Source organism: Rhodnius prolixus, unplaced genomic scaffold, assembly GCF_049639745.1.
Source record: "Rhodnius prolixus isolate KJV_2025 unplaced genomic scaffold, Rpr scaffold_6, whole genome shotgun sequence".
Taxonomy (NCBI): Eukaryota; Metazoa; Arthropoda; class Insecta; order Hemiptera; family Reduviidae; genus Rhodnius; species Rhodnius prolixus.
Window position 1 is genome coordinate 25586063 of NW_027411634.1, and position 21189 is coordinate 25607251.

The 21189-nt window shown below is 31.6% G+C and overlaps 1 protein-coding gene and 1 long non-coding RNA gene across 14 annotated transcripts in view; one reads left to right on the forward strand and one right to left on the reverse strand.

Annotated features, from left to right (window-relative positions):
* LOC141461488 (uncharacterized) overlaps window positions 1-15722 on the reverse strand; it is a 37155-nt gene extending 21433 nt beyond the window's left edge. The window contains exons 1-3 of one of the 2 annotated variants that reach the window (XR_012462943.1): window positions 15201-15722; window positions 13810-13961; window positions 10161-10799 (exon numbers count right to left, since the gene is read on the reverse strand). This is a non-coding gene — a long non-coding RNA (uncharacterized lncRNA). Of the gene's footprint in view, window positions 1-10160; window positions 10800-13809; window positions 13962-15200 lie in introns of those variants that run through there. The other variant, XR_012462942.1, reaches the window with a different exon arrangement.
* Window positions 1-21189, forward strand: part of LOC141461484 (neuronal acetylcholine receptor subunit alpha-3-like) — a 200028-nt gene that overhangs the window by 154773 nt on the left and 24066 nt on the right. For 5 of the 12 annotated variants that reach the window (XM_074142632.1, XM_074142630.1, XM_074142633.1 and 2 more), the window contains 6 exons: window positions 48-311; window positions 459-588; window positions 5672-5811; window positions 15660-15848; window positions 20099-20330; window positions 21026-21182. The exons of 2 other annotated variants lie outside the window; for them this stretch is intronic. The gene's annotated coding sequence lies outside the window, so the exon portion shown is untranslated. The remainder of the gene's footprint in view (window positions 1-47; window positions 312-458; window positions 589-5671; window positions 5812-15659; window positions 15849-20098; window positions 20331-21025; window positions 21183-21189) is intronic. 5 more of the 12 variants (XM_074142636.1, XM_074142640.1, XM_074142634.1 and 2 more) reach the window with 4 other exon arrangements.

The window sequence follows — 21189 nt, forward strand, 5'->3', positions numbered from 1 at the left end:
AACTAACTTTAAAATTAAATATATTAAAACGGTATTTGATGTTGCAGATTTTTAGATTGAGCTGATTTAATGTTGTAGTGGAAAAATGAAGTCTCTTTTAAGAAGCCTTGTGTAAGCTTCTTAAAACTTTTTTTCTTGAAAACGTTTCTAATAAAAGTAAAGATTTATATTGCCAAGCGTACTATTTGCGTCAAACTTAATGGAAAATCAGTGCAGCGTCTTTCGTAGAATCGTGAAAATGGCGTAGCATTTCATGTACAAGCTCCACTTCTTATTAACAATTAAATATAAATTTAATTGTTCTCCGAATTGTAAGTGAATAAAAGCATAGTTATTTTAAAATATCACTTTTAGAGCAACCTTAAGAACAAATTTAACCCCAATCCCACAAATGTCAAAAGTTAATTTTTTGACAACAATATTGCTGATAAGTAAAATAATATGTTCTTTTTGTGTAGGTACTAATTGTGTCTAAAAATGAGAAGAATCTGAGCTGTTTTATGAGAAAATCAGCGAATTTGCAAAAATTGCAATTTCTTGAAAGGATTTTACCTGAAACATTTGACAGTTAGCATGCAAACAAAAAAGGTATATGAACTTTTGCTTCATTCACTTTTTCGATATTAGGAAATTTTGATTATATATATTTATTTATCTAAATTGCTGAAATCATTTTTCGTATTCAAGAAGCTCAAAACTCCTGCCTCTTGAAAACTTAGCAAATCATAAAGCTGGATAGTAAGCATGCTTGAAAAAGCCTAATTTTGGAAAAAAATAAATATCATCCCTTTTTGAAATTATTCAAACTTTTTTTTTAGTTTTTACAAAATATATTATTGGAACATTTGAACTAGGTTAGGGATTAAATTGAAATGTTTGTATTGTCTATAATAATTTTAATGTAGCCTCGTTTAGGATGATCACATAAGACGCATTGGAGGTTCATTGGGTTTTACACTCTAAGACAGTGGTTCTCAACCTTTCTAATGTCGTGACCCCGCAATACAGTTCCTCATGTTGCGGTGACCCCAAACCAAAACATAATTTTGGTGGCTAATTCTTAACTGTAATTTTGCTACAGTTATGATTCGGAATGTAAATACCTGATATGCATTATGTACTCTCATTGCTACAAATTTGATTTGATGTTGACAATTTGAGTTTATCAGAATCAAGCCGGGATTGCATCTGTAGATGAACTAAAGCAAAGAATAATAGATGCCTGTAACTCGGTTAAATTCGAATCTATTTCTTTGGCAGTAAGGGACAATTGACAGGAAAGAGCATGTCTATGCATCTCTAACGGTGGAGGCCATTTCGAGCATGATCTGTAATATTAATGGGGAGTAAAATTTATAATAAAATAGTACTTTTCTTCTTATTCAATCAAAAAACCGTTAAATATTATCATTTTGAAATTTCTTATAAGAATCGTGTTTTCATTCATAACTTGTAAAATATCGCTCACAGAAAAAAACCGTTCAAGTAAATTTTTCTTTAAAAAAATAGAGGAATCATTTCTTAAATAAAAACCACACCTCCTCATTTTAAAAAAATGAAGTTAGTGCCTGTATCTCGCTTCTGGAAGTACCGAAAAAAATTTACAAATTAAATTTGGATTTCTAACAAAAAACTAAGGGAACACGTATTTTTTAGTTTTTTTCTAGATATCTTAGGTTCCGAGAAAAAGTCGTTATCCATATAGCTAGGGACACCCTGTATATTGAGAAATATTTATTGCTAATTCCAATAAATAACATTATCGGCCATAAAGGCGTGCGTTCCAGCTGAATAGGGCTGCTGCAGACGGTAGCGCGGCTTCTCAGCAGCTAAAGCCATCGGTAATATGTATTTTCCCATAGCTTTAGGCGACCCCTGTGTTTCAGTCGTTCGACCCCCGCTGGGGTCGCGACCCACAGGTTGAGAACCGCTACTCTAAGAGGTCTCATTTTTCATAAGTAAAAAACTTGCAAAGTATTGTTAGTATCAATGCGAAACATGTATACTTGCTAATAGGAAAGAAACAAGATAATCATTCATATAAAATTAGTTAGTCTTTTTGCTAGGGCCGCGATAGCCGATCGGTTAGAGGCAAGGCCCTTCAAGGTAAAATCTATTGTGATATTGGATTTTACTTTATGGTTAATATGAAACATTTTATAAAGTATGTTTGCTAATCGCCGCTGTCCATTACACCTAATTGGTAGTTGGACATAAAGCTAGCCTGAAAAAATAATCACTACTTTACTTTTTAGTCTTGTAGCTGCAAGACTGGGAATCTGCTCGTACCAGATTTAAAATTGATTTCAAAGTTGTTTGTTTTAAGTTACCGGCATTCGAATGCCATATTTTAGAAAATACTTTATTAGGAAATGGCTTACAAAAGCAAATTCCCTTAAACAGTTCATACTTTAAACAGCCATGAATAATATAGTAAAATTAGTTATCTTTGCAGTGCTGGGCATCCAAACATGATCCAATCCTAGAAATAAACTGGCAAATAAGTAAAGACCTAAGAGGGAATATCGCTAATTATAATATTCTTCTACACTTTTCCTTTTTAAATTAAATAATTGTAAACTAATTACAGGAATGTCAAACCCCAAAAATTGCATCAAGTATTCCAAAAAATGTTAATTTAAAACTACCTTCCAAGGTTTTAAGAAACTGTTGACGAAGTTCTTTTCAAAAATCACTCTTTAGATTTATTTTTGGTGTCCTTCACCGAGCAACTGTAGAGAGAACAATAAAGCAAGATGGAAACAGTTTTAAAAACTGTCTACTGTAACACTTTTAAAATATTATAATTAGCACTAGGTGAATCTTCTTAATTGTCAGATAATTTCTTTTTCCTCCATTCTTGCGCTTTTAACAGAAATAATTTCGAAGTAATTACTCCTTGCAAAGGAAGTAAAGAAGTTTACTTAGCTAAGAAAAGTTTTAATTAATTGTTTTATCAAGATGTCCATGTTGTAAGTGGAGTTGACACTGGGATTAGATTCAAAGTTCTTAATGAAAATTGAAAAAAAAAAGCTGTGACAGTTATAATTGATGTAGCGTAATTTAATTTTATATCTAAGTCATTGAACAATCAGAATTAGTAGTTACTGTAATCCATGTTTTTTTCAAGTACGAAAAAGTGTATATCAAATAAATCCGGTAATAAGGTTTAGGACAAAATATCTTTGTTCAATCAGTTCTCAAAAACAGATCTATTTTTAACTTTCTTTTTTGTTCGTAACATCCATAATATAGGCGCCACGGTAGCCGAGCGGGTTAAGAGGCGAGACCTGCAAAGCTAATATGCATTGTGGTACTGGGTTCGATTCCCGGTCTTGGCCTTGGATTTTATTTAATGGTTAAATGAGAAATAGTAAAGTACGTTTGCTAGTTGCCTCCGTCCACGTCACCTAGTAAATGGTAGTTGGACGTTAAGCCCCGCCTGAAAAAATAGGCGATTACTTTACTTTACTTTACTTACATCCATAATATAAACTGATGTTTTAATTTATTTATTTATTTTTTTTTCTGTAAACCTTATAGCCCTATATTTAGGCTTACCAAATGTCCCGTTTTAATCAGTTTGTCTCGTTTTCAGGGTACGGTTACGGCGTTTTACCCGATGTATTTTTCATCCGGTTATTTAAAAAGTACCAAATTAAGTACGCCGAAAAAATAGAAAACCATAAAATATAAATAATAGATAACATTTTCACCCTGGCAGGCAGGTCTGCCCCTGATAAAGGGTATTCTTAATAATAAACATTTAGTCTGATGAATGTGGTGGATTGTCTGAATCAATAGTAAAAGCTATATTACGCTGCAAACTCAATTGTGACCTAAGTTATACTGACATATTTGATGCAATTTAAGATAATTAAACTCTTATTAATATAATATAATATAATTAAGTGATATTTCCTGTTAAGGGTAATTTAAAAAAAAAATAGGAACAATTTTTCCTGCTAGTTATTTCCGCCCTACAAAATAAGTTATAATAATAATTAGTATTATAATAAAAACAACAAAGCAATGCAAAAAGTTTTAACTGTATTATCAATTGGTCTTTGTTTAGTTTGGAAGTAAGTCATATGGTGTTAAGGTTTTAGCCGTCTTCGGTCTTCGGACGATGGTGTCCAACCTCATTAACATCTAGGTTCTCTAGAAATATGTATTTTCCTGTTTTAGTGTGAATACTTCCAGCTCCTAGAGAATATGTTCATTCCGTATGAACCAAGTTGCGCCCAAAACATACTATAAACTATATTTTGGAAAATTTATAGATTATTCATAATATTTTAACAAGCGCTCATGATAAGTTAGTAATTAATACGATATGCTATTGATGCATACGAGTCTAGAACATAGAGATTTAATCAAATCTTAATTTATTCAAATATAATATATTACTTCAATTTCGAATTTATTTTTTTGAAAATGAGATTCCGGGCGCTCGTCCGTAGCACCTAATTCTAAATCCGCCTCTGCTGATATAAAAAACTTTCTATCAAAACAATATTAAAAACTTATTAACACGTAAAAGAAAGACTGGCTAAAAAGTATTAAATAAGCTCACTTTAAAAAAAAAAAACCGGAGTATCGAAAATGCTTATTAAATAATAGTAAAATGAAAGAGTAAAATCTAACGTTCGAAAAACAGTTTTACAAGAACATGACGCTGTTATATAAGAGCAGAAATATTTTTTAGCAACACTGCTGTTACAAGTGTAAAATTGAATTTTGATTAAGTGAAACTCAGAAAATATACATCCCATGTAAGAAACATATTTCAAATGATGTTACTACTAACTCTTAGTAATTGCTTTTTATTTAATTCAATTTTCAATAAACTGTTGGCAGCAACTACTACATAGATATAAACACCAAGAAATTTCAATTTTTATAAAATCCATGTTGAACTTTTATGAAGAATAAAATTCTACCTTTTTATAACAATTTTATTGGGTTCTAATTTAATAGAACAAGTTGGCCATCGTTTCCAGTGACTTTACTGGTAAAAATAAATATCTTGGGGAGCTCCAATTTCTTTTAAATTGTATCGTTTATTTACAGAATTAAAAATCAACTCTAGTTGCCAAGCGAACATTAACAAAATGCTTTTAACGCTTGGAGGATCAGAACTTATCACCATTATTATACACCACAATTTTTAAGAGAACTGTTAATTATTTTTTTAAATTCATTTATTTCGTTTCTCTTTACTACGGCCCATTACACTGCACAAGTATAGTTTAAAAACAGAATGAGAAAGGAATATTCGACAAATATATATCATGTCTCATGGAGTTTTATCAAAACTATATATTTTGGAAATTCTCCCACTGAAATAAATTCTTTATTGACTAAAATTAATAGATGAAGATATTGTGGGAAGATAATAGAAAATCTTCTTCTTCCAAAGTTACGAGAAAGAAATTACTAATAGTTCAAGATATATTTTATTTTTTTACAAATTACATTGATGTTAATTGTACTCCATGGGTACTTCTGTATAACTTTTGGAAGGCATTATCCACTTAAGCTCGAAAAACTATGTTTTCAGAGGTGAATAACCAATTTAATTCTGTCAATAAATTGTATTGTAAGATCATCTTGCTGTTTGTTGACTATAAATAATTTATTTATTAGTTATCTATTTATTTATTTTTAGGAGGAGTATTTTCAGAAAAATATTCATCATTCGCGTGTGAAAGTAGTCTTCGCATCGTGATGTTAGACCATCAGAATATAAGGAGGTTTCTCATGGGATACAGAACTAAGCTCCCTAAAATTTCAAATAATACTGAAAAGGTGATAATTTATTATTTTACATTTAAAGTGGTAATTATTAATTACTGAATTTAAGAAACAATTTAATTTCTGTCTGTGATAAATGTAAAAATAAAAACTACCAGTTAGGTGCTAGAGTAGTGCATAAAACTGTGATTGAATGTTTATCTTCTTTCATTAAATTTAGAGTAATAATGGATCAGTGAATACATTAAGTTTATTTTTAACTAGTAAACTTGTCAATTTATAACTTTATGTTAAAACTTTTTAAATTTGTCAAGCATTTTTACGTTCTCTTAGTGCTGACTAGAGTGAGCGCTGGAACTAAAAATCGCAGAATGTTGAAAATTGATACTATTTTCGAAATAAATCTAAGATCCGTTAATACGAAACATTATTCAGTGTTTCCAGGATAAGGACCTATTTTCTTTATACTTATTAATATTACGAATAACATTATGGAAAGCCTAACACCATTATTCATTTAACCCTGAAACACTTTTGTCAGAGGTATGCTACATAGCGAAATACCTAGCTAAAAGTTTCAGGGCAAACGTTTAGTCTGAGGCACTGCTACGAGGGTCGTTTGAAAAGTCCGTGCAAAGTCAGAGAGATAGCACCACTGGCGCGTATCGAGGTTATGTTTAGTTAGTAGCATTTCTTGGAAGAACACACACCAAGTTTCAGCCAGATCGGTCTATTTCTTTGTGTTTGGCATTCGTTTGAATCGAGGAAGTCGAGTGATTTTCAAAAAATGGACGAAAAAGAATTTCGTGTGTTGATTAAACACTACTTTATGAAAGGCAAAACGCCTGAGGAGACTAAAGAGAAGCTTGATAAACATTATGGTGACTCTGCACCTTCGATTAGAACAGTTTATAAGTGGTTTCAAAATTTTCGGAGTGGCCATATGGGCACAAGTGACGCTGAACGTTCTGGACGCCCTGTTGAGGTTACTACTCCAGAAATCATTGATAAAATCCATGATATGGTGATGGATGACAGAAGAGTGAAGGTGCGTGAGATTGCTAGTGCTGTGGGCATCTCGAATGAACGGGTACATAATATTTTGCATCAACATTTGGACATGACAAAGCTATCCGCAAGATGGGTGCCGCGATTGCTCACTCTTGACCAAAAACGAAATCGTGTGAAGTGTTGCAAGGACGGTTTGCAGCTGTTCCAGAAGAATCCGCATGACTTTAAGCGTCGTTTCGTCACTGTGGATGAAACATGGATACATCACTACACTCCTGAGACCAAAGAACAATCTAAACAATGGGTTACCAAGGGGAAATCTGCGCGAAAAAAGGCGAAGACCGTTCCTTCGGCCGGAAAGATTATGGCGACTGTCTTTTGGGATTCGCAAGGAATAATCCTCATCGACTATCTGGAAAAGGGTAAAACTATTACAGGTGCATATTATTCATCGTTATTGGACCGTTTGAAAACCGAGCTGCAAGAAAAACGCCCACGATTGGCCCACAAAAAAGTTCTTTTCCATCACGACAATACACCAGCTCACACCTCAGCAGTTGTGGTCGCAAAATTAATGGAAATAGGGTTCCAACTCGTTTCACATCCCCCCTATTCTCCAGACTTGGCTCCCTCGGATTACTATTTGTTCCCCAATATGAAGAAATGGCTGGCGGGAAAAAGATTTTATTCAAACGAGGAGGTGATTGCAGAAACGAATGGCTATTTTTCAGACTTGGAAAAATCCTATTATTCGGAAGGGATCAACAAACTAGAGCAGCGTTGGACGAAGTGTATAAGCCTAAAAGGAAACTATGTTGAAAAATAAAAAAGGTTTACCCCAAAAAATTAAGTAGTTTTTATTTTTGCACGGACTTTTCAAACGACCCTCGTAACTTGAGTAATACATTTAGATTCTAAAAAAGTGTCTAATTCCGCCAATCCCTGCAGTCCCAGCCAAATCCCTTGGTTTGCCATTTCTCTTCGCACACCATTCCAGATAACCCGCCCAGAGGAGAGCAATTTAGCTCTGGGAAACCCACAAGGTCGCGAAGAAACATGAAAAAGTAGCTAGTCTTCCATCAGTTATTTCAATGTTATCGAGATTTTATAGATTAGCTCTCTTCTATGGGCATCTGTACACTCGATATAAATAATAAATAGAAACTTAAAAGAGGGGATATAGAAATGAGAAAGAAATTTATCTTGTATAAAATGTAGTTTCAGTATTAAAAGTGTTTAGGCGCAGGAAAGAGCTCTTGTTCAATTAGTTGGTTGCGCTGAAGTCTGTGCTGTTACTCACACAAACACACATTCTTATGTGCTGAAATGTACTAGGGTTGGTGTTAGCAACATCTTATACATAAAAAGCCGGGTCTTTCAATCTTTTTCTCATAGTGTTTGCTGTTCTTTTTATACAACTATCAGCTTCTCTTTTGATTCCTTGTCACACACCTTCTTGGAAATATCCTTCTCTAAAAATATATAAATATATTTCTTGTAATACAGACACATACTATACGTTCAGCCATACATATAAGATCCTATTCATCACTGAAATACTGAATCTTACCAGTGTGTGTATTGAATCAACATTTACTCTTTTATAAAACTTTCTCCCTTCTTTCTAGAGATATTGCAAAAATGAAATATGTTTGACATAATCGCTTTTCTATTTAAACTATTTTCTATTCATGCGCATTAAGTCGTGAAGGTATTAATGTTCACAATTCTAAACCTATTTATCTTAATTTGTTCTACATTTCATAGAATATCGTACGTTTTTAATCAATCTATACATATTAAAGTTTCTTGCTACATTTGGTATAAAGTAATAGATATTTTACTATATTTAATTCTTTAAAATTTCAATGTTATAAAATTTTGCTGATTTTTATGAGTAGATGTAGTATAAATCCATGTCGCTCTGAAACCAATAGCCGATCTACTATATTTCTCTCCATTTACTAGAAGATATAAAAAATAAATCCATGGTTGTCAGTGTACTTGCCATTGGTAGAAAAAGTCATCCTGAGGAAGCATCTGAATATGGATTTCGATACATTATAAAACAATTACCTGCATTAATTGAAAGCTGGAAATCTTTGCCTTGCTGCAATTTATTACTTATTTAATAAACTCCTGATTAAAAAAAAACTGCTTCAAGTGTTGGAAAATTAAAAAAAAGAAAAAGAACTTTACACAAATGATTCTCTCTTTTCCCCAAAACCAGAAAAGAAAAGGAAACCCTTCTTTCGCGATAAACTTTGCAGATTGTAATCTTGTGCTTCAAATTCGCGTTCAACAAGTATTGAACAATCGATAACTGAGAGCCTTGGAGACTCTCCGCAATTTTTTCTGAAAATGTGGGTCGCCAACGCGCGATGGTAAATATATACCAATAATGGATGTAAGCGATTTGTGATAAAAAGATGATGATTTGGTTGCCAAAATAAAGAAATCAGGGTTAATATGAGTAGATTACTCTATAGTAAAATGACGACGAACCCTATCTAACAGGAGACTGCACAAAATCAAAATACGTTAATAAAATAAGGGTTACCAAAATAAGAACATGGTTTCAGAAAATGACTCGAGTGCCCAGCAAAAGCATATCAATCTTTTTTAGAGAAAAAGTTCACTTGTTTGATGGACCCCTGAAGAAAAAGATTTGTCCATTTTTTTGGGAAATGTATGTAAATAATTGAGTACCTACTATGATTTGATCGCTTTTGATTTTGTTGTAAAAAAAAAAATGGAACACAAATCAATTTGTATTTATTAAACAAAACCTGAACAACAAAACAACTTTTCCTTATTCATAACTAACCTGGATGAAACGAAATTTTTTAATCATTTTAAAACCAAAACATTACGAAAGGCATCAGAAATAAAATTTAATGCAAATGCATTAACCTGAAAATTTAAATTTCTGTTACAAATAGTATATAGTCAAGTTTTGAACATTGATGAATTTCAAACACTATAACCCTCTGGTGATGAAAATCTTCTGTCACCAGGTTAGACTGGATATTAAAACGTAGTGGAAAGAGTGAAGTATTAACAGTTCAATTCTACTAAATATCGATGAAAATAGCCACAACTTAATTAAGTACAACTTTCTTAATTTGCCCGACCTGTTTTATTTTATCTAACTTATTCCTAACTCTTTTTAATTAAAAGTTGTCAAAAAAACTGAAAGCATTTATTGATCGTTTCGGTTTTAATTATTTACTCATGTGTGTATCTGTTTGTATTTAAATGAAGAAGAAATTTAAATGAAGTTTCAAATGTAGGATTAAAATACTTTAAACATGAATAAAGTGCGAACTATACACTTATATTGTACAAGCAGAAGTATCAATTCAATTTTTTAATATTGTATTGCATTAAGCTGAACAGTTGTAAATTGTTATACAATTGTAAATGGTTTCTGATGGAGGATGGATTTTAATGAAACTGGATAGCATTAATAACGTATTTCAAAGTGTATTAATAGCATGTAGACATTAGTTTAATTACAAGTTTTGCCAAAAAGCTTAGGACACCGCAACTGAGGGTTTATTTGTAACACCCACTAGTTAAAGTACACCTTTACAGTCCTGTATGTTTACATAAACTTAAAAGTTTGGTGGAGACTTCTCAGTATATTAAAAAGGCATGGATTGTTTTTCTTTGAAGAGCCAAATCTCAAGCTACGCTTGTCCTTCGCAATGACTCAGTACATACAACTTTTCGGACGGAACCTGCACATGCTGCTCTGATATGGTCCGTGAAGAACTTTAGATTAATTTAAGGGCCTCCGTCCCTTGCTGGAGTTAAATACCGCAGTTGTTTTGGGGCGAGCAGGTCTTTCTTTGCTTGCTTCTGATATTCGTTTCCTTTTACCACTCTTACGATTTTTAACACACATTATTTTTTATTTTTTAGCTACCTATTCTCGGCAGGTTGCTTAGCAGCCTTGAGGGGTTTGCGTAGGACTTGATGGCCTTCTTTTAAGGACGCATTCTATTCCAAACTTGCAATAAATGGACCTGCAAATAATCGTGGACAGATTGTACTGTAAAATTTGTGACTAATAATTGTTGAGGCAGTTCTGGTGGAACTCTTCATGTTAGTGAAGATTCCCATTAATTCCTTCGACTTCTTTCATTTCTCCTTGAGTTAATTGAAAACTGATTCCTGGCCGGTGGCTGCTTATTGAGAGAGAGGAGTGAGTTGTATGTGAAGGAGGAAAAGATCTAGAAAGAACAAGGTAAAGCATAAAAATAGAGATAACCTTGCCAGGAACTCTTTAAGGGGTCTGAATGATGTTACAAGGAGGTTGATGGCGGAATAAGTGAAAGCCAAGCCATCTTTGTTCCAACTGTATAAACACTTGTACAACTTTGGACAACTGCCCAATTTATCTGGGTCATTACAAAAACACACATGCGTTTGAGTCTTCGGCTTTTAAACCTCTAAGAATTTAATTCAAATATCCTGTCTGCTGAAAGAGGAATTAAAGCCGGTGTTTTGTCCGCTAAGAATATATCATGAAAGTATATCGAAATGAAATTTTAACCGAAAGTGCATGTTATGATATCTCTAGAATAAGAAAATGGATATTTTATGAAACGCTAATATAACTTTCTCTCATCGTACTTCCTTAAATTAGACGAAACTTTCATTTTGCCCAAATTTACACTAGAGGAGCGATTTAAAGTTTAATAAGCACACCTGATATCTTTTTCTCCTAAAATGTTTTGAAAAAGGTTGCATAGGTTTGTTTTTAAAATTTATTTATAAAGTTCTGTTATCAGGTTGATCAGTTAATCCACACCACTAATTAAAGAAAATATAAATTATTCAATAGATATTGGTGTGAAAAATTTCAGTTTAGTGAGACGCTTTAACCTTACAATAATCCCAGAAATTCCTCAAAAACAACTTTATTTTTCTTTTAAATTTTATAATTTTACTAGAAAAATGTGCAAATTTGATATCTCTAAGATGAAACAGAAAAAAAACACCTATAAACAGAGATCCTATTTATTGGCAATATAAAAATGTCAATTATTAATATAAGAATGTATTTGGAAAGAAAAGTTATGTAAAATTAATGGAAGAAGTATCTATATAATATTTATATATTGAGCAAAATACTTTGTTCAGGTATATTTACGTTTTCTGCTTCTGCCTAGAACTGGTCCAGTCAACCTCTTCACTTCATGTGATTTTTATTGCTTGCCAGTTTAAAAGAATAAATCTTTTAAAGCCTTAGACGCAATTACAATTAATGAAGAAGTAGGAAAAATTGCACTATATCAAATGATAATCAAAATCTTGATGTTCCTCAATATTTAAATTCATCCCTTTCAACAATAGTTGAAAAAGTGAAACCTCGCATAGCTCCTAAAAATTACCTAGTGGATTAGACAAGTCCAACTCTACCATAAACTACCTCCTTCGAGCAAACTGCCTTAGTTACCAGTTAAACCGAATCATTACATGTCAACTTACACTCCAGAAAGTCGCTCGTCGGCTTGAAAACTCTTTTCATTGTAAACCTGAATGATTTTCTTATTAACAAACCAATTATCACTTGCGATAGATGTACTTAAAGTCTATCAGAATGCGGAGAAGAATATGAGTGGATGATCATTACAAACAACTGTGGAAAACACCACTTTCAGCTTTATATAACGGAATTTAAGGAGGTAGCATTAAATGAGCCGATCACTGCTCAAATCGATTAACTTCACTTTTTGAAATATCTTAAATTTAAGTGTCAAAGCACTTGGTTCAGGCATAGCTTTTTACATTTATAATAAATTTTCCAAATAATAGTGATTAACGCGATTAAAAGACAAATTTTTGACGGTCATTGAATAATAAATAATTTATTTCACGACCCATTTTGATACACTCCGTGCTCTAATGTAAATCGTTGCAATAATTCAACTAAAATTCAGTAGCAGGCACTGAATGATTACAGTAAATTTATTTGAATTATATTATAAATGGAATTTCAAAAAACTATGTACATTATTTCTTCGCATTTTTCCATTTTTTGTTTTATGGAGTTAATCCATAAGTGAACGGCTTATTTAAGTTAATTTAACGGTTAACTACAGTGAACCGCTCACATTTTCCTTCGTATCAAAACCTAAGTTTCGCGATAGGCATTTGTGTCCACTTGTTCTTATGGAGATTACGTCTATTCAGATAAAACGTTCCAAACTTATATCTCCTTTTGAATGAAGGCCTAATCTTCTTCCATTCTGTTTCCTTCATCATTAGTGCTATTGACTAATCTGATTTCTTTGTATTTTTTTTGTTTTTGTTTATGTTTATTTATTTATTTTGTTTATATTTTTATAAGTGGACACATTGAAGTCAAATTACGTTTTAATCAGAAGTCCAACCAGGATTAAAGTTTTGTATTTAATTTATAACTTGATATTTTCTTTTGTAAAATTTATAATTAATTTAACGGTTTGATAAAAGTGGTTCAATGTGGCTCTAGCCCTTTGTACAGTATTATAAACTCTTAATTCTTTGTGCTGTATGAAATATTTAAATGGAATATGTCATGTTAATAAATTACAATGAAATACAAAAAGAAAATAATGGTCTGCAAATTTTTATTGCCTCGCAATTCTCTCTTTTTTGTTTTATCCTCCAAACACGAAGAGCTAACCACTGAACACGTTCTAATATTCATACAATGTTTAAGCGACAATGTTTTGTTTCTTTTAGTAGCTTATTTTAACAATTTTTTGTTCTTCATTATTTATTGATTATGTTTAATGAAGAGTCATGCTTAATTACATACATATATGTATACATAATCGAGAAGCTAATCCTTGAACAGCTTATATTATATTATATATATTTCGAGTAGAAGTTGACGAGTATTTTGTTCGTATTTGATGCTAACTATTCTTTAACCTTCAAAAGTCAGGTGCGATATAAACATTATGATTAAATTGGTAACTTATCCTGCATCTGCCATACTTAATGTTTAATATTATTTTTGATAAAATATATCAGCTGACTTACCAAGATTAATGGATCGGAATTTCTTTCTCCCAAGATATTTCTAAAGTTTAACTACTGTCTACGTCACCTGATGTATAAGTTTTTTCTATAATATTTCTTGGTTAAAAATATCAAGAGTTACAAATATCAGAAGTTACAACACAACAATATCCCTAGAAAGAAAAATAATTTTTTAAAACATTTATATTGATCAATTTTATGTTAAAATAAAATAGTATTATATTTACTATAAAATTATCTCTTGTTACAGTATTGAATCACCATCTTGGAAACAATTTGGGATTAGATCTCTCTTATGTTTTGTTTTTGTCAAAATATCAATTTTAGAATTCCTTTGAACGTTTCTGTCTCAGTGCTTTTTATTATCTCATTATTTCTAGTTTTTTCAAAAATTGAAAATGACTTTTTCAGGCAAATCAATTCTTTTGATTCTTTGCTTCTTATTATTGTTCTGTAGTCCTTTTTATATTGACCAGCAAGTTGCCAAAATTCCAAAGCTTAAAGTTAGGGTTTTTAAAACTTCTTCAGCTAAACTGAGGAGGAGGAGGGTCACCTTTCTGAAGTACTTATAGGGTACAAAAGGAAAACAAGTGCCAATGTGAAAGACTTATTTCTCTGTAAGATAAACCCCTGAGAAAAGGAATAAACAAACTACGTAAAACTCACTTTTAGAAATTTTAACTCTTAACGAGAAGTAGCGAAAGGTGGCTTCGTAAAATTAAATATTTTACTAGCATTGGCAGAATTCTTATATTTTCAATGCAACTTATAAACTTGATGTGTAAGCTACAAATCTCGCATTAACTTTGTAAAAAAAATAATAAATAAATAAATAAATAAATAATAAATTTGTAAGATCGGTTTCCAAAAAGTCCAATCTTTCCTATAGGAGGTACGCTTAGAAGTCAATGTTGTCTTTAAAATTTAACATCCTGAACAATCTGTACAATTTTGTTTGACACAGTGATTTTCGTGGTAAGCTGACCCAAAAGCTTTTCATCTACACTTCAGTAATAGATATTGGGATATTTTATCATATAAAATTCAAAGACTGAAGAATATTGATTAACGAGAAATGGGACTTGCCTTTACTCAGCATCTATTTGTATGCAATGACATAAATAACTAAAAAAACTTTTGCAGTTATTGATTTTTACGTTCTTTTATTATAATCGTTTTCCATAAAATGGCATCTCAATTATTTGGACATATTCCGATAATCAACTTTTATAAACTCCGGCTGAACGCTGAGGTTGTTTCAACATCTTGCAGCTTTCCTTTTTGTGAGATAGGCAATGCAAATTTGAGGCTACAAATCTCGCATTAACTTTGTAAAAAAAATAATAAATAAATAAAAAACAAGGCTTTACGCTGTACAGAAAAAAGCTTACTTGATGATCTGGATATTTCTAACAGAAGATTCGTTGGGAGTTAGTACCTAAATAAAAAGATCTTTCAACTTTTCTGTTAGAAGTTCCGCTAGATTTATGATGATGAGTTGATGTTTAGGTTTAGAAGGTTTGGTTTGCTGTAACCTAACTCACTGTTATGATTGAATGATATGTTACTTTCCAATCAGAAACTTTTGTTATGCAGTTAATACTTCATTAAATTATCTATTATCACAGACAAAAGGTTAGGCACTTAGTGATTAACCCAGTGATCCGGTAATTTTCCTGTCAGAAGGTTCGTTCAACAGATCCGATCAAGGCTTATCCGTTGCTTTGTTGATGAATGTTTTTTAGTTATTTGATAAATGGAAATTAATTCTTAATGAATTGTGTACAGTATTATTCACGACGGAAATAGTGTCTTTAATTTCAAACACGAAAATTTAACAAATATTTCAGTAGATTCTCGTTTTTTTTATCTCATGTGAGGAAAAAGTAAACATTACGACCAAAAGATCTAAGGAAAACAAGATGAAATTTCACATGTTATTTCTAACATTTTCCATGAATCCTTTGCCAGGATAATGGTTCTGATATTCAGAGAAGTTTGACTTTGATTGGAGATTCCCTCCGCTAAAGCCTACCCAGGTAAATAAGATAACCATACTATGCTTCTATATATTTTTTAATAAAAGAAAAGAAAAAAGTAGTTAAAAGAAACTTTATAAAATCTACCTAGGTTTTTAAAGTGTTAAAGTGTAAACTAAATTGAGAGTGATTAAATCAATAAAAATTTTAAAATGTTAAAATAATTAATAATAAAATGGTCAATAATAGCAAATATTGAACATTATTCATTCCAAACCATTTAATGTATACAAAGTTTATTTATGTTATTTATGTTCTATAATATGACTGTTTAATATGTACATGCTAATGAATCTGAACAATGTATACATTGCTACAGCATTTTCTTTCGCCCACTCGCCGATTGACAATTATTCTTCACTACGCATTCATTAGAATGTATGTAAAACTCAATTTCATCTCTTTACTAACTACGTATTTTCCTGGATTTTTTAAATTAACAGTTGATGGAATCCTCCAAACATATTGTGGATACCAACGCCTCTATCACTCTATTAGTGAATCAAACTATTACTAAAAAATTTAATTCAGTAACCCTGAATTCAGATCTGTTAAATTTTATTTTTAGCTTTCAGGTTGTAAACCAACCCGATATAGAACAAATATTTCGAGATATATTTAAATTCGATATGTTTCAGATCTCCATGGATCTATCTTCACTTTGATTTTCCACTAATATATCTGCGGAAGGAAACACTTTTATAAAAAATACGGCTTTAGAGATCAGACATTATGTGTCAGTTAATGTAAAATATTATAAGCAAATTACAGATATATAAATTTTGGTTTTTCCACAATTAAAATTTTTTATTTAAAGTAAGAAAACACTAGATTATTTTTGCCTAAAAAGAGTTTTTGTAAAATAATAAATAGGGAAATAATAAATAAACTATATCATACATTTAACTCCATACTAAGTAATTTTTTGGTCATATTTGAGATGATTAGTAATTCTCAGTCATTTAAATTCAAATTAAGTTTATGCAACTTTTTTGTTTTTAAAAGGTTTTGGTATAAACACCAACAGTTTTTCAACAAACTGGTAATGTTGTAACGGATAAACCTAAATTTACAATTTTTATTTTTACAATACGTTAGGATTAATTGATCTATTTGGTGCAGTCTATAGGGCCTCATTTGTTGTAGCTGTTTGTATCCTCCCACAGATATATTATGTATTAGACTAAAATTTGGATCTTTGATATTTGAAATAGATCAAATGTGATTATAAATATATTACGACACATTTGTTTTATAAAGCTTCGTTTAACTTAGTTTAGTACCAAATACACAACTACTAACATTTAATAATAATAACAATAATAATGAGGAAGTAGATGTGTTCATGTGAGGAAGTTCATTAATATAAGCGAAAAACTGAGATGGTGAGAAGATCAAGACGCAAGATAAGGTCGAGTGGGTGCCCAATGAATTAAATAAGAGAGATTACCCGAGGCATCAGTGGCGAAATGGTTTATCAGAATAATGGCTGGCTGATGTGTGAAAGATAGAGTCAAGCAAGATAGACGGAAAGGGAATGATGCTTTAGCTAAAAAATGGCAAAAAAATGTTGCGGAGAATCCCAAAAAAATTAAGGCAGACTAAATTTCAAATAGAATGTTGATAAATATATTGGCAAGATTCGCCCAAAAACGAAATTAATTTTATCTCTATGTGGGATCTTATCAGGAGCGTTCCCATAATGGTTTCGGGCAGCTCAATATTTTTTAATAGTTGTAGCTTACCTTGCATGGATCCTCTTCGAAAGTTGCCTTCACAATTTAAGGTGGCACAAAATAACAAGTAGGCATCATCTATTTTTAACATTCACTACGCATAAACAGAAGATGGATTTTAATAACTGCTAGGGGCGAATGGCCAAAGTTACTGGTGGAGATATAAACGAATAAATTCTCTAAATTTGCTGCATTTAAACTGAAATGAATCTGGAAGATCTAAGTTAACTGGTACAAGTGCTGCTCTGTTTCCAGGTAAACTGACTAAAAGTGTTTTCTCAACTCTTCAACATAAACAAAACATCTTTCAATTGAGTATTAGTGACAGTGAAAACTTCTCGATTCATTTCTCGATTTGTTTTCTTTATCGAATGCGCTAATGTTTTTTTTCCCCCACGTATGAAGCTACATTCTACCAAAAAAAGTCATGAATTAAACACATTCCTGGTTTTAAAAAAGTAAAACTAAGTTTAGCAATTAGTACGTTAGTTTTTTCACCAAACAGATTTCCCTTTAATCTGTTCCTAACTTAGACGGTGATATATTAGCTCTTGCCGAGTGTTGGCTCAACGATGACACCATTACGTCTGAACTGGGCATTAATAAATTTGTTTCCGCTGTGATAGAAGGGCTGTAACAAGTGACCGTGCAAAAGCCGTTAGGTATTTTTAATTCTTATGTGCTAATCAATCAAGAGTTATACTTGTTACTGTTGAAAAATGCTATTGTACATGCGTTTGTAATATTAATGTTAGATAGTATTAAGATAATTCTTTGCAGTACATTTCTCTCAACTTTTTCTGTTTATACATACCTTCATTTTGATCAGATTCGTGTATTCCCTTTTTGCACCTTCAAGCGAAACTTATTTTACTTGACATTTATTATTTGTTTCATATTCAACGAACTAACGAATTCCTCTTTTTTATGGCGCTGAAAATTATTGTAAAAATAGAATTTATTGTGTCAACGGTTTAATACTTATAAGTAAGGAACGGATTTTTATGTATTTAAAAATGCCAAATATTTAATTAAAATATGCATTTATTTTCGTCAATTATGTGGAAAATATGTGATTTTCTTAAAATATTTTCTGGAATATTTAAGTAAAATGGACATTTTTTTTTATGAAAATGGATTTTTTTTTGGGGGGGGGCAAGTTATAATTATTTATACAAGAAAAGAACATTTTTACAATTTATAATAATTTATTAGGAACAAAATAATTTGTTTTTACAAGTTATAATGATTTATACAACAAAGAACATTTTTACTATTTATAAAAAGATGTGTTAAATTTTCAATTTTGAAAACTTCTATCTTCGAAATTGTTTGCAACCACATGAAATTTCAAATGTTGGAACGTAAAGTGACGACGATCTGGGCGTAAGAAGGACTTGTAACGACTAAAAGATCGTTCAACATCTACAGATGTTATAGGTGCCTTGCTGAAAGAAGTTATCTCGTTGGTTGTAAAGGGTACACGATGTTCTGAGGTGACTTCTGTTCCACTGATAATATCAGAAATCTGGCAGATGGTCTCCCACCCTTTGTTCTTGCTCAGTACTTCTACCAGTTTTGATCTGATCAGATCTCCCTTACTTCCAGGAAAAAGTTCTGCTGGAAACTTGCGAAGATATTTAGCAACCAGTTGTTTGTTTGAGGCCGATGTTCGTGGCATTTCACCCAAAAAAGAATACACTAAGTGACCGAACGAAATGAATTGGACACTTCAACGAACGAGCTGAAAGAACAGACAACGTCAGACAACTTCAAAGAACTAACAAGTGCCCGTCACTGTTTAGCAGCATTCTGTGTAAATTACAACAACCATTGCCCACTGTGATTCACAGCCCTACAGTCTGTGGTTCACAGTTCCTGTCAACTACCTCCCAATTATGAAAATATGCCCAAAATGAAAAATATGAAAAAATATGTACATATTTTGATTAAATATGTAGAAATATTTATTTATTTTAATCAAATATGTATAAATATGCGATAACATCCAAATATGTGGAAATATGTGAAATAAATGTAGACTCAAACGGCTTAAAAAGTGTCAGTATGAATACTTCTAGTTGAAAAACGTCTGTAAATTGCCTAGAAAAAAATATGTAAATACATACGAATCCGTTCCCTAGTGATAAGAGAATTCTTGATTTGGTTCTTTCCATCATTTCATTATCCGAATTCAATAGAACATTTTTTCTTATCCCCAATTGCCTTTTGTTCCTATTTTAACATCTAATTTTCATTTATTGTTAACAATCAGACCAGCAACAATGATCTACATTCCGTTATTTTAAACCGCCCAATGGACAATATTTTGTAGTGCAAAAACAGTCTCTAAATCTTGCCATTACTATTTTAATGAACTTCTTACTTACTTTTCTTCGTCTTTAATAGAAATTCAATTTGCTTATTAATCACACGGAAATATCTCGAATAATAAATATCACAAATAAAATGCCGCTTGATATTTAAAAAAATAATGCTAATGCCTAATTTCAGATCCTGTATGTTAAATCACAGAAGAAGGGCTATCTCAGTTGGTAGAGCATTGGATTAGAAAGCCGAAGGCTCCCGTTTTATAATCCAATATGTGGGTTGCCCTTAGATTTCTCTTTTAGACTCACTGCTTGATGATGGACAAATTAGTTAGTAGCAAGAAAATATAGTCCGACGCCTGCAGTGAGAAGGTTGAAAAGGATACCCTTAACATCTTCCGAGAATGGACAGAATGGTAATCCATCTTTTTTAGATTCTTTTTCGCTTACAGAAATAGGTTGAAATCTTTCTGTGTAAATCACCTTGAGTGAATTAATTTTTACTATGCGAAAACCTTAGCAAAAAAACTAATTTATTAAGTGCTGTGTATCCCTTCCTTCTGAAGTAAGCGGCACATCTAAAATAAAAGCATTTGCTAGTTGTAGGAACTTGAACAAATAGATGAAGTTTTGTACAACCAATCAATACTACTAACGACCTTTTAGAACCAATAGTGTCTTCAATAATTCGATAATTGAGTGACAAAGCATGTTATATTATTCACTAAACCCGTTCTCACAGCATTAACACTTAAACTAACTAAAACTAGTCATCTATTGTTTCTTGTTACGCACTTTACGTCTATAATTAACTTATCATTCAAACAAAAATTTTTTTTTGTATCCAAACTTTGAAACAAATAATGTGACAAAATTATTAAATAATTTTAGTGACTGCAATTAATTCTTTAATTGCAAGTAAGAAAGTGAAAACTGTCATTACTTTCTATCATATGATTTTGAGTTCCTTTATGTTGAACTAAATAAGGGAAAATGGAAATATAAAAAACATAAAGACTAACTTAGGTTGTGGAGGGAGAAGCCTCGGGCCAGAGGCAGTTAGAAACGTTTATTGGCAGCTAATCACCTAAACTTATTTTGCACATTCTAGGACCGCTTAGCTAACAAGATGATCATGGGCGTTTTCACTGTCCATTGAAGAAGATTGGATAAACCCACGTATCGCATGGGGCCTGGCAGGGGGCGCAGCCTGTGCTATGTCAGAAGAAGAAGAAGAAGAAGATGAATAAGAGCATTGCACGTATTGTGTTAGTA